Consider the following 14,119-nt stretch of genomic DNA (forward strand, 5'->3'; position numbering starts at 1 on the left):
CTACCTCATACCCCATTGAGTCCAATACCTTTACATTATAGGCTACAGTGCATCTTGCTTTCAGCGCTACCTCAGGTTTCCTGAACATCTTTCATGAACCAGATGTCTGCTAGGGTACATTGTTATTTCCCAAAGATTTCTCATTTCACTAACAATATTTGCTTTAGGAGAGCTCAATGGTTTATTACCAACCTTGGATATTATTGGCTATTATGAAACTTCCATACATGTAATTAATCACTCATGCCATTGGGACATACCCTGAAGTATTATGTAAAGCAGCAAACAGTAAATTTCCTTTGTGCAGTGGAGATTTGAAAATCAAACTCTTTTATGCATTCTACAAAGAGAGACCATTTTTGCAGAACAGGTTGGTCAGGTTGAAGCAGAAAATAAGTCCACCCTGGAAGTGTTTGAGTGAACATAATGTCAGAAGGAAAGGGGGTATACAAATTCTTCTAATGTAATTAATAACTGTGGCTCTGTACTTTATTAAGAGCACTAGGTGATACATGGGAGTGAGATATCTAAATCTGAATCCCAAGCTTAGTGCCTTGATGGCTAACTGAAGGGTGACCTTCCATTACTCTGGAGCAGTGGTTCTCAACCTTTCCAGACTACTGTACCCCTTTCAGGAGTCTGATTTGTCTTGCATACCCCCATGTTTCACCTCACTTAAAAACTACTTGCCTACAAAATCAGATATAAAAAATACAAAAGTATCACAGTACACTATTACTGAAAAATTGCTTACTTCCTCATTTTTACTATATAATTATAAAATAAATCAATTGAAATATAAATATTGTACTTAGTATATAGTGTATAGTATATAGAGCAGTATAAACAACTCATTGTTTGATGGAAATTTTAGTTTGTACTGACTTTGCTAGTGCTTTTACGTAACTTGTTGTAAAACTAGGCAAATATCTAGATGTGTTGATGTACCCCCTGGAAGACCTCTGCGTAATCCCAGAGGTACAGATATCCCTGGTTGAGAACCACTGCTCTGGAGGAAAACACATTTAGCCCAGAGGGAAGATCAATGTAACACAGGGTCTTTGTGTGTGTGACTAAAAGGGTCAGAAACTGGAGGATTTTAGGTGCTTTGAGGATTTCCAAAGCAACAAAAATAAACATAATATGGATAAATTATCTCTCCTTTGCACCATCTGAGGCATACAGACAATGGAATCCTCATGCTATAATAAAGAATATATGCTGAACTGATACAAAGATTACAAAAACATTAACTCTGGTGAGATTTTTGTGTGTGGAGGGAACTTAATGAATGTGTTACTGCACCAGGAGGCTGGGTAGTTACTCCTATGTAAAGTCTGGAGTGGTGAGAGCAGGATGGAGAGAGAAGCCTTTGTCCTGCTGTAGGCTGAGCAGAGCAGGTGATAATGATAAATCAGCCTCAATCTGTTGCACGTTAAAGCCAGTGTGACCATCTTGGATAGATGTTGCTTGGGCCAGTAAGGATCTATTCAAGTTTTGTTTATTTTTGTTTAAAAACAAACAAACAAAAAGCAAACAAACGAACAAACAAAACAAAAAAAACCAAGCAGAAATATAAAAGAAAACAGATTCAGGGGATGCTGAATAGTTTCGCGGATGATAGATTCAGTAGGTCTAACCATCATAGCAGCATTAAACTTCTATAACAGCATAGGCTCCCTCAGATAGTTGGGGCAGGGCTTGTGTATCACATTTCGGGTCAGGTATGGCATACTCCTTCTTTAATTGAGATTGTGAACAGACTGAGCACACTTTACATGCCATTTTTGCCTAACAGGTTCAGGTAGCAATAATCTCCACTCAACTCTTCCCAGATGGCTGTATTGGTTAAAAGAGTTTATGATCCACTTAGAAAGACAATCTGTTTAGCTTTTCCTACAACACATAGAACACTAGGTTTCACTCTTTCCCATTCTGTGTGAGATATTCTGCGTTTTTTCTATTAGTTTCATTCTGGTAACTACTAAACTAGCTGCATTCTCTGCCTCCACTATCTTGTTTTCAATTCTATGACATAATCTGGAAGATTTTTCATGACCTTGCTCTACTCCAGTTTCTCTCTGTGATCTGCATTTCTTTTGGAGACACCTCTTTTCAATAGCTATCTTTCCTTTGAATTTATTATTTTTCTTTGTGACCACTTACATTCCTTATGATTTCACTGACACCTTTGATGCAATGCCACAAAGACTTAAGGCTTCCCATGTGTTTTACAGATAATCTTCAGAGTTTCTTTTATTAAAAGAACAGATTTAATATTAGATGCTGAATGCCCTAAATAAATATGGTTGGAGATTTCAATACACAAAAGCATTTAAAATAGACATTTATATTCTTTTGCAGGTGCAAAAAAGCAAAGATCAGGGGCCAATCACCGATTTCTATTTGCTACAAAGGGAAGAAAGGGGATAAGGCAAAAAAGTAAAGGAAAGTTTTTCCATGTTTAAAGGTTCCCTGTGCAGAGTGGACTCACCACTGGAGTGCCTCCTTGTGGCTGGGCATGGTGTAGTTGCTCTTTCTTGTCTAGCGCCCCCTGCTGATGGTTGCTCTGGTTCTGTGATCGTCCACCTTTCCATGTGACTCTTGCCAGGCCACAGTTTAGTTCCAACCCTTCCTGGTTAACCAAGGACAACAAATAAATGTCCAAGTGTCCTTAGAAAAAGGTCTTCAGCCCCAACTCCAGTGGTCCTCAGACACTTCTCTTGGGGCTCTCCATTGTCCTTATTACGTTATATCAGAAGGTGGTGTAAAGCCCTTCTGGTGGCTGTTAGGGGAACCCAGGCCTGCCCTCTACCCTGGATTCCAGCCCAGAGATCCTGTAGTGAGCAGGCAAGGTCTGTCTGTTCAAACCCATCTCTGCAACCTCCCTGGCCTTCCACCAACCATAGCTTCTTTCTCGGGTCGTCTCCTCACAATCTCTCTATGTTCACCCTTCTTTTAGGGCCTGGACTAACAGGGCTCTCCCCAGAAATACCCCAACAAGCTAAGAGTACCAACATCTGCCCTCCTTAGGCATGACATTTCATTCCTCCTTTCTGCTCTGTTTCCCCTGCTCTGTTCCTCAGCTGAATATCTCCCAAGGCACTCTACCTGGAAGTCCAGCTTCTGCCTTTCTTTCAGAGTGCACCACCAGACCTTGCTCCACCACAGTGGTTGCTTTGTTTCTCCCCTGGTCACTTACCAGCCTTCTCTACTCAGGCAAGGATCCCAGGGCTTACTCTCCCTCTTGGCTTCCTCTTTGATCCTCTTAGTTTCTCATTTGTCTAATCCCAGAGAGTGATTGCAGAGTTCCTTTCTCTCCTCCCTGCCGCCCCCTTCTGCTTCAGACTTCCTGCCTTTATAGTCACCACCCAGCTCCTCCCCAGCTGGGCTTCATCTCTAGTTAGGTCTGGCCCAGTTTCCAGGTGCAGCCCAGTACCCCTAGTGGCCTCTCAGGCCCACATTAACCCGTTCAGAGCCTGTGTGTGGTACACAACCCATACGAGACCCACATATTGGAGGACTGTGTTCCCTACTGTAGAACTGGGAGACTGAGAAATATAGTGCATGGAGCCATACCCCTAGTGTTTAATTTCTACTGGGACTGGCACTTTATGAGTTACTCTAGTAGTCACTATTAGAAAGTCAACATTTGTCAACAGTCACCTCACTGTTAAAATAAGAAATATCTGGGGTAACTATGTGGGAATGGTTGGCAAATATTGATTTTCATTGGCTTCTACTACAGAGGGAAATAGAATATGCAACTTATTCAGTAGTTGTAAGTATATAAAATGTTTTACTACATATCGAAAATTTGTCAAGTGTACTTTGGAAAACGTATTGCTCCTCCTCAATGAAAGGACTGATAAGCTTCTTTTTGACAAATCTCCTTTGTTATTTAGATGTGCTCATGACATTTAGATCAACATTTTCAAACCTGGTAGTCTCAAGTTAAGCTCCTGAAAATCAGGCTCCTTTTATATAGAGGTCCTGAGTACCTGCAACACCAACTGAAGTCAATAGGAGCTCTAGGTTTTCAGCAACTCTGTAAATCAAGCCTGTTTTATTTAGGAGTCTAACTCTAGGCTTGATCAGTTTTGGTCCAAGAAGTTAAAGGCAAGGTTCATTGTGATGATAGATTGTATATTTCAAATGCAAATAAATCAAACAGATAGCTTGTGACATTGCACTCCATATGTTAATAGAAATATGCTTATGAGTGTAAATATAATGTAACTGGAATATGCTTTATGCAAAAGGTCTCTTGTAAGGTATCATTACAAAGCTAATAATCTACTGAATGTGTTCCTCCTATTTGTAGGAATGTATCATTCTTGTAGCTGAAGCTAGAAATATGAAGTATTACTCTGAAGTCCTATTGTAACTATGCAAAGTGTGGGCCATTAATGGTGGCTTGGAATCTTGATGGCTCCCATTAAATAGGACCAATTGGTGGTAAATGGCTCTGTTTACTTGTAAGCCTTCCTGTATATGTGTGTGCCAGCCAGTGGGTAATGAAGTCTCACAAGACATGTGAACACATCACATGATACTGGAATTCATCTTAAACCTGGTGCTTTTCCATTTAGAAGGAAGGGTGGGAACCTAGAGAGAGACAAAGGATTCCCGCCTTGTGCCAAAGATATAAAAGAGGGTGGAACAAAACAAAGGGGGCTGCCAGTCATAAGAAATCCCCTAGTTACCACCCAAGCTGGAATTAACAAGAACTGTACCGGGGAAAGGATTGGGCCCAGACTAAGAAGGAGTCTAGTCTGTGAAAGAAGCTTATTGGAACATCTCTGAGGGTGAGATTTACCTGCACTCAGTTTCTTAAATGTGTTAGGTTTAGACTTGCGTGGTTTGTTTCATTTTGCTTGGTAACTTACTTTGTTCTGTCTGTTATTGTGTTGCAGCACACTAGCGTGTCTGGCTCAACAAGGCAGGGTTCTGGAGTCCCAAGCTGCCAGTGGAAAACGGGCTCAGAGGTAATTCCAGCATGTCAGGTGACAGCCTCAAGAGGTCAAGAGGGTCTCTGTGACCAAACCTGTCACACAGCTATCCTAAGGTATAGGCACCCTGACAAAAATCACTACAAATGCAGACTTTAATTCTTGGAAACAATAGCTAAACAGCATCACATCCTAGCTCTCCCAGTTCCTTAAGAACCCTCTCCATCCCACATATCTCTGCAGTCCCTAAACACCTGCCCAAAAAGATGAGCTTTGCAATATACCTGGAATGGCAACAGATTCTGACTATTTTGGACCAGAGCTGCTGAAGGGGGGCAGTGAGTGAATTCCAAAGTCAAGGGATCCTGATGGCAATCCTCTGCTAGTAGATCCTTCTCATACACAGAGGAAGCTCCAGCTCAAGTGCCCTTGTTGATCACATGTGTAGCCGCATCACTCAAAGAGAGAGGCCCTCTCTCCAATAGCAGGTCCAAATCCATTTAGACTTTATAAGTCAAAACTGACACCTTCAAGTCCACCCTGAAGCCAAAAGGCAGCCAATCCAATTCATGAAACATTTGCTTCATGAGTTCATAGCTAGGTACTCTACTTAACAAGTGGGCCACTTTGCTCTACACTAACTTCAGCTTCTGAATGGATTTAAGATGCAGCCCCATGCAGAATACACTGTAGTAGTCCAATATAGGGGTGACAAAGGTGTGGATTATGGTAGTGACTTAGATCCTAATGATTCTAAGGGCCCTGCCACCTTCTTAATACTGGATCAGCTCTTAGCTTTTCATTCTATTGCTTGCAAGAGCCACCACTAGACTCTTTGGAACACATGACAACCAAAGAGAGAAATACTTCACTGATTTACATCTTATGTTTCTCAAGGAGCTCATTTTATAACTGCAGGCATTATCACCTCTAACCAAGCATCTGTACAATGGGCTATGACCCAGGGCTTGGTCTTTGATCCTATTCTATTTCGCATCAGTATGTTGGCAGTGGGTAACATTATTAAGCATCTCTTTTTTAAGGCATCACAGTTATTAGTATGATACTCAAATCTGTGTTTCCATTTCAGCTGGCATGCAGAGTGCAGTTTCAGTGCTGTCAACTTGTCGGACATCAAATCTTGAATGTCAGTCAATACACACAAACTTAATTCAGAAAAGACTGAGATGTTGCCTCTTGCATCCAAATATTGTTTAAAGCCATTAGATACGTCTGCGATTCCCTTTGATGGAAATCAAATTGCTGTGTCTCTTGGGTAGGGAGTCTGGAGGTCATGCTTTGTCCTTGGAAAAGCATATAATCCCTCTGGAAAACATCCTCCAGTGTATTTTAAGGCACATAGCTGTGTTTTGTTCCTTTTATTGCATTCTGATCTGATAAATGGTTATATATAGTTTTATTGTTGCTAATTTTGTCTATTGTAACATAATAATGCCTGTTTGTTTAATGAACTTTTCCATATAATAGGCAAGTGTAAAGTCCTTGTGTAGGGATACTGGAGGAAAAACAAAGTTTGCATGTATTACAGCAGACCTGAAATTATTCCACCGGTTATCAGTTAAATAATGGTGTGATTTTAAGGTGACTTTTTAAGTAGCTACTTTGGATGGAGCCTGGCCCCCGTAGGCCATTTGACACTTTTGGATACACACTAGACCTGCACTGCTCTGTAGAGACATCCACAATGTTCTCCTTGCCTTTGATTCACACAGACTCTCTCCTTTGCTTTGCTGTGTCTTCCTGGACAGACTAGAGATCAGATTCTCTATAGTTAGTAATGTCCTCAGATACAAAACTCAAAACCCAATTCAGTTCAGATTAAACAAACGTCTTTACTGGTAGTTTGCAGAAGGGCAGGAAGACAGGAAACAAAATGTTATATGGCAAATGCCTGAAAGGCAGACAAGGGAACACTCTTCTAAAATATCCCTGCCTTCAAGTTACAGAGTACGTGTAGATTTTTATCCGATCTGTGACATGACAGAAAAGCCTTAGCTCTCCCACAGCCCAAAGCTGTCTCTCTGTCTTTCCCTGTCGGAGCTGTGAGTGTGACATACAGCGAGAATGTGAAGTGTGCCTAGCAAACTATTTGAGTGCATAGATATCCTGGCTTCTGATGTAAATTGGTCACAAATTTATAATCCATACCAGTGGTTAAGTCTTCCCATCCTTTGAAGCCAGCGACAATACCCGAGTACAACTTCCCTCTTTCCTGATAGAGCCACAGTAACATATGCTTATGATACATCCTTTCTAATAATTCATTCTCTAGTTTATATCAATAGCTGATGCCTTTCAATCAGCACACTCTGACCACCAGGGCTAACAAAGTACATATCTTGCATAAATTTTAGTTAATTGACTTTTTGTATTGTTAAAAATCCATTACAATTTAAATGAAAAGCTCACACTTTCAGCTTCTTTGTATAGCAAAGTTTCTGGGTAAGAGTCTATTTGATAACACATGAATCATAAAAACCGGCACACCAGGTAAGATTAAAATTGGACACATTTGTTATAATTTGTCACACCTCCTCCTAGGTGATATTAGATTGAAGCACATGACACATAGTAGTCTCATCTCTTAAGTCTTTATGTTCCTGGGAACAGTCTCAAATTCGATGTGATAAACCAGATTACTGATACAATCTGAAAATGTAAAGGCATTTGGAGAAGGGGAATTTATGAAATTCTTGGTGATTAAAGTCTAAAGGGCAGAAAGTGCATATTTTAAAATAAAGGTTAATGTAAGTCCTATGATTAATAATAATACTTATCACTTACGTAGTGGGTTAATATAAATCTTTAAAGGGTATTGCAAACATGATCTTTGTAGCACTTGCCAAGGAAGACAGGTAATATCTCCATTTTTGTCATGGGATTAGTGAGTGTTGTGATGAGTAATATTCTTGTGGTACTATGCTAATTATTTGACTTCACAAATATTTCAGTATAAACTTTGATTGTAGGTTTGTAGCAGGGAGGATGCACAGTTGGTGTGCCCCCTTTTGGCTGGGTGTGGCATAGCACTTATTTCCTGTCTAGCCCCATCTGTTGACAGTTGCTCTGGTCCTGTAGTGGCCTGCCTCTTGTGATAGATTTCCAGACCAGAAGGGAGCATTGTGATCATCTTGACTTCACTTTCTAGTACTCAGAGTGAGACTGCAGAGTTCTTCCTCCTCACCCAGCAGTAGCAGCTCCCATCCCATCGGACTGAGCCTGGGCTCTCCATACCATGAGTTGCAACCTGGTGTGCAGGATTGCAGCACCATTCAGGTTTGGCCTGGCCTCCGCTCCATCAGCTGGGCCAAATCTGAGTGAGTGGAGCGCAAGTGTGCAGCACCACATGACCTCATGTGCCATGTGGCAACACCCAGAGAGGGTAGCCGGGCCCATCTAGGTGAGTGTGTGTGTGTGGGGGCACTCTCCAGCCCTGTGTGAAAATTGTTGAGGTGGCACACATATACCTAAAGCCTGCTGGGGGTGGGGGAGAGTCACCTCCCTCTGCCTCCCTATTAGCTCTGCTACTGCCTCCATCTTCCTCCTGGCTCAGGACAACCTGCCTCTGGCCCCAGACTTCACTCTTCACCTCCATCCACCTGCAGCCCAGGCTTCCTGCTGGCTCAGGACCCTCTGCTTCTGATGCCAGACCTCCCAGGCTTCTCTCTGCCTTTAGCCCAAGAGAGGAAACACCCAGCTACTTCTCTTCTTGGCCTTAACCTCTCACTGCCCTATGCTTCTGCACTGATGAAGACCCAGCTCCTCCCCATTGGGGGTTGAGCTTCAGTTATGCTTTACACTTTCTCCAGGTGCAATCCAGTGGCCTAATTAGGCTCAGCCTCCTACTAACCCTTGGTTAACTTGGGTGGGATTTATACACCCCATCACAATGTTATTTTTAAGCAGATTGTGATTCAAATAACGTATCACTTTCTAGATTTCATTAGATCTTTATTTAAACTGTAATAATTGGTGGCGTTTATTAAGATCTATGCTCTGTCTTGTGTTTGTAGCCACAATTACAATTGCTCATATTTTCTTTTGTGTATATCAAAATGTAAAGTAGCAGCTGAGCGACAGACATAATTCAATACAAGCAATTTTGTATTCTATTTTAACAGAGCTGATATATTTTTTCTAACGTAAGTGAATAGTGTGGCTTCCCACGATCACCATGTATTAACATAACCAAAGGTTTAGATGATCATTTAACAATCAGTTTATTAAAGCTGCATCTCTTGTTCTCTCATGGAAATGAAAGCCATTATCAACTGCCTCTATGAGTTAATTTTGTAACAGGTTAAAATGTATATTTATAAAATGCATTAGTGTAATGAAGGGTTTCTAGTGCTTCTCTTTCCACATTACAGCCCCACAAGAACTTATGAGCTCTTATATTTAAATAAACCACCAATGAATTTTCTGTAGATCAAATACAAGCTACAACAACTTTTACTTATTTATTTAGAATTATGCACAAATCAGTATTAAAGCTTATGTACATTAATATTGATGATAACATCTTAAGTGAAGGATTTGATTTTATTTGATCTGCAACCAGCAGATGGCTAAATTTGTTTGTGCAAGCTACAAACACAGCAGAATTAAATGAAGATGGGATCATTTTAACTTGCAAGCTGTAAAATATCAAGATATAATGTGAAATTCAATATGCACACAACAAAATTCAGGACTTCAAGGGGAAGCAAGCAAGCAGCAGCATAAACGTAACCAGGAGCAGTCAGGACAGTCTCACAGAAATTTGTTAGTCTCTAAGATGCCACAAGTACTCCTGTTATTTTTGCGGATACAGACTAACACGGCTGCTACTCTGAAACCTCTCACAGAAACAGAATACCAGATATGTGAAGCAGCTGAATTCTATTGGCTAGGCTATTTATTTTCTGCTTAAGCTACCCAACCATTGAAAACTGCTGCAATGTCCTATTTATAGGTTCAGTGCCTGCTTTCAATCTTTGCCTGGCACAGATCTTGCTATGTTGGTTAAAATAAAATATCTTTCTACTTCAAGGTTACACAAGTTGCCAACTGTACACACATTTGTATTGGGCAGGTGTTTGACCACATGGGCCACATAGATCCTCATACACTGTATGCACTAGTGGTTTTCCCTTCAGCAACTAATAAGCACAACCTTTGAACAGAATGTCGCATTTCTCTTGTTTTTATCGGTATACTCACACATCACTAGGCTAGGGAAGAAGTGGATATTCCTTTCACATAGTGGTGTAATGACAGGAGGAACTAAAAATTAGAGTTGCAATCAACTGCTCGAGAGTGTAAGTCAATGGAAGAACAAGCCTACCCAAAGCTTGTGAGCTCCCATCTCAAGCACTGACAGTTATTTGTCTGGAAGTCTTGGTCCCCCACTATGAGCTAAGAAGTGCACATTAGCTGGTGATGGCAAATAAAGCTACCACAACGCTGACAAAAAAAATCACACCACTAAGCCAAAAGGAAATTCACACAGCTCCCAGAACAGCAGCCAATCAGAGCTGCTGAAATGACTGTTAAAGTTCTGAATGAGCCCAGAGAACAGTAAGACTAAGACAGCTAGGAAACAGCAATGAGGGATTCTAGAGGCACAACAGAATTTTGCTTTGGAAGCAGTCAGAACAAGACCTATATGACACAAGACATTCTTGCCTTCCAAGTATCTTAGGTACTGAAAGAAAAATTAAATTTCAGCCACAGAAACATCTAAGAAATGATGCCTCCAGTCAGCTGTCACAGAACCCTCATCCATCCCTGCCCTTGGAGCCAATGAAAGAAAATGAACCATGCAGCATGGCAAGAAGGCCAATAAATTCAAGCTCTTTTGGATCAAAGAGGCAAGAAAATTCCAGGGTTTGGGACCCCCTACTGGTGAATGCCTGGGCATCAGCCCATCTTCTGCTATGAAAGGAGCACTAGTTCAAGTGCTTCTGTTGATTGTGAGTGCCATGATACCACTAGAAAAGAGAGGCATTTTTTTATGGAACCAGAGCCCCAACTGTTTAGGGCTTAATCACGCAAAATAGGCCTTTAAACTCCACCCATATACTAACTGGCACCATAGCTTTGGGCAAGCAAGATTTTTGCAACGGCAGAAATTCAGATTTAAATGTAAAGTGTAGCTCCATGAAGAGCACAGTGCAGTACTCTAATCACAAGGTGACAAAGGTCTGGGTAATGGCTGCAAGGTTCACATCTGAATGAATAAACTGAAATAACATCTCAAATGTTAAACCTTAGAAGCTCTTTAGAGAAAGTTTATTCCAGACCCTACTATTGGGCTACCTTTTGGGACATCAAGTTAGGAATGACTGGGAAATGCAGTCAATGGAGCTATTTTGATTTACATTACCCGAGGATGTGGTCTACTATGTATAGGGTTGTCATCTAATTTTAATGTCATTCTGCTAGATCTAGTACATTATTTATTGTTAGACATGTGTCACTTTTATGGGAAACCACACGGTCTACTGTCTGAAACTGCTATAGTGCTTGTTTTCAAGTGTGTAGTCCACTTGGCATAGTAAAAGGTATCCAGAATAGCTTGATGTAGCACAACACTCCTGCTGACCCAATTGTGGGTTAGTGTCAAGCCAAAGGGGGGCTCGGATACACTCAATGAAACCACACCAGGTGCATAAGTATAACCGGTTTTATTGCCAAAGTATAATGAGCTTTCCAGCCTTTATGCGTTACTAAATACGTGCTTTCCAGCAACCAAATGAGCAAGCAAGATTTAATGCTTACGCCTCTTTTGCTACGGACAGTCCCAGACCCTCCAGCCTTGTCCTTGAGGGCTTGTAGCAGGCGCTGCTTCAGTGTGGGGAATTCCTGGGCACCCACAAGGGCTAGGTCTGCAGGTGAGACTGTTCGTCTAAAGCAATTTTTATAGCCTTTTTTATTATTATTCTTTTTTTAAGGGAGGGCGTATATATTCACAAGCAGGCTCTGGCAGGAAACACTACTGCTTTTTATTTTTACATTTAATACTTTTGGGCTCTTTTTATTTTTTTTTACTTGTTTATTTAGTTGAGTGGCTGCAAGCCAGCCCGGCCAGTCAAAGCCAGTTCACTACTAGCTCCCCCCGAACCATTCTGTAATAACAGGCCAAGGTAACTTGCGGTCAGCCCCAACAGTTAGTTAGGCCATGTCTACACTAGAGAGCTTAAAGCAGCACAGCTCTACCGATGCAGCTGCGCCGATGTAAGCTCGCTCGTATAGCCGGTCTATGCCCATGGGAGAGAGCTCTCCCATCGACATAATAAAACCACCTTCATGAGCAGCGGTAGATATGTCTGCAAGAGAAGCTCTCCCACTGACATAACATTGTCCACACTGGAGCTTCTGTCAGCGTAACTTATGTTGCTCAGGGTGGTATTTTTTTACATCCCTGAGCGACACAAGTGATACTGACAAAAGTGGTAGCGTAGACATGGCCTGAGTTACAATCCTTTGACAAAATGATCTGAGCCTAAACTAGTACTGAAATACTTCAGTGTCCGACTGTAGCACGGTGGACACTCACTGCCACGGCACCTCCCGCTGGTCACCTGGGAATTAGCTCAGTTCCAGCCTCGGAGCGCCTCCTGCTGGCCAGTGTCTTCCTACCGGTGCCTGCTTTCTCCTGATCTCCACCTCTTATAGCAGGCCCCGCCTCCCTTCTGGACCCCGATGCCCCTTACCTTGGGGTGCTGCCCCAGAGCAGTGCCCCCACACTCTGGGTCTCCCCTCCCCAGGGAACCCCAATCCCCTAAGCCCACCTCGCCTCAGTTACTCACTGCCAGTCCTCATCTAGCCCCTTCCCTCAGGGGCAAACTACAGTCTGAAGTCTGCATCATCGGCAAGGGGGTTTGGACCTGCTGTCTTTCCAGCCCCAGCTGCCTCCCTGCAGCCCTAGTACCTCCCCTGGCTTTTAGCAAGGCCTCAACCTGGGGGCTCACCAGGCAAGAGCTCTTCCGCTCTGCCTGCCTTTACCCAGCCCTCCTCTGCCTCAGGTACCCTGCTTGCTCTCCCAGGCAGCCTGGTCCTCTCTGCTCCTCAGCTGGAGTAAGGGTCTTCTCTCATTCCCTCAGCCTGCTCTTTTATCAGGGCCAGCAGGACCCTAATTGGGTGTTGCGACACCTGTGGCTGTTTACCCAACCAGCCTCCCTTGGCTGCTTTTAACCCCTTCCTAACCGGAGCAGGGCGACCGCCCTGCTACATTGACCAAAGTAGAAATTTTTTTTAAAAGTGTGCTTTGCTGTCATGGTGCTGTCTTTCTGTTTTGTTGAAGGGAAATAGACTATCACATCTGGAATGTACTGTAGTCGAAAAGTCTATTGAATTGTCCTTCCTGCTGCTAAGGAAAACACAGTACAATTAGTGCTGAAATTGTTTCTGATTTTAGGTATGTGGAAAGGTAAAGGAAAGAGAGGAAATGATGCTTTGAAATTGACTGAGAAAACAATAATAATCAACATATAAATGAATGTATTTTTCTCAGTTGTGATATGACTCCCCATGAGTTAACAAATGGAAAATAACATACTTATTCTAGCCAATCTAAAATAATCCCAATGTGATGAATGCCAGTAGCAGACCTGCCAAAATGTGCAGATTTTCAGTGTGATCACATAGATTTCATTAGTCATGAAACAGAGAAATGCACATGATTATACTTAAATGATGATAGTGCTGCCAGCACTGCTATACCTGGGAATCATAGTTCATGTTACAAAATAGCAGACTATCACACCTGCAAGCTGACAGGTGTTCACTTGAATTTATGAAAGCCTCTAAAGCCAAGCTGTCAGGGTGCTGAGAAGCCTGGTAGATGTCTTGAGTCTCAACATATGGTATAGCTTTTCCAGTATATGTGTCTTGAACTGACTGTGATTTGGAAAATTATAGGTCTGCTCATGATCTTGATAAACGCATTTGTTCCAGGATCTCATTGCACTTGTGTTTGTTAATTGAAGAGGCCCAGCAATACAAATAAAATGTTAATCACTCAGAATATGACTCAGTATTTAAAGTTTCCAGGCTTGTTGATATGCACAGACCTGTCTCCCAAGAGTCTTAATAGAAACATCTTAGTTAAGTTCATGGCTTAACTGTGTTTAACACTTTCCTGTTTAATAAGATTTCATAAC

This window comes from Emys orbicularis, chromosome 11 (assembly GCF_028017835.1).
Source record: "Emys orbicularis isolate rEmyOrb1 chromosome 11, rEmyOrb1.hap1, whole genome shotgun sequence".
NCBI lineage: Eukaryota > Metazoa > Chordata > Testudines > Emydidae > Emys > Emys orbicularis.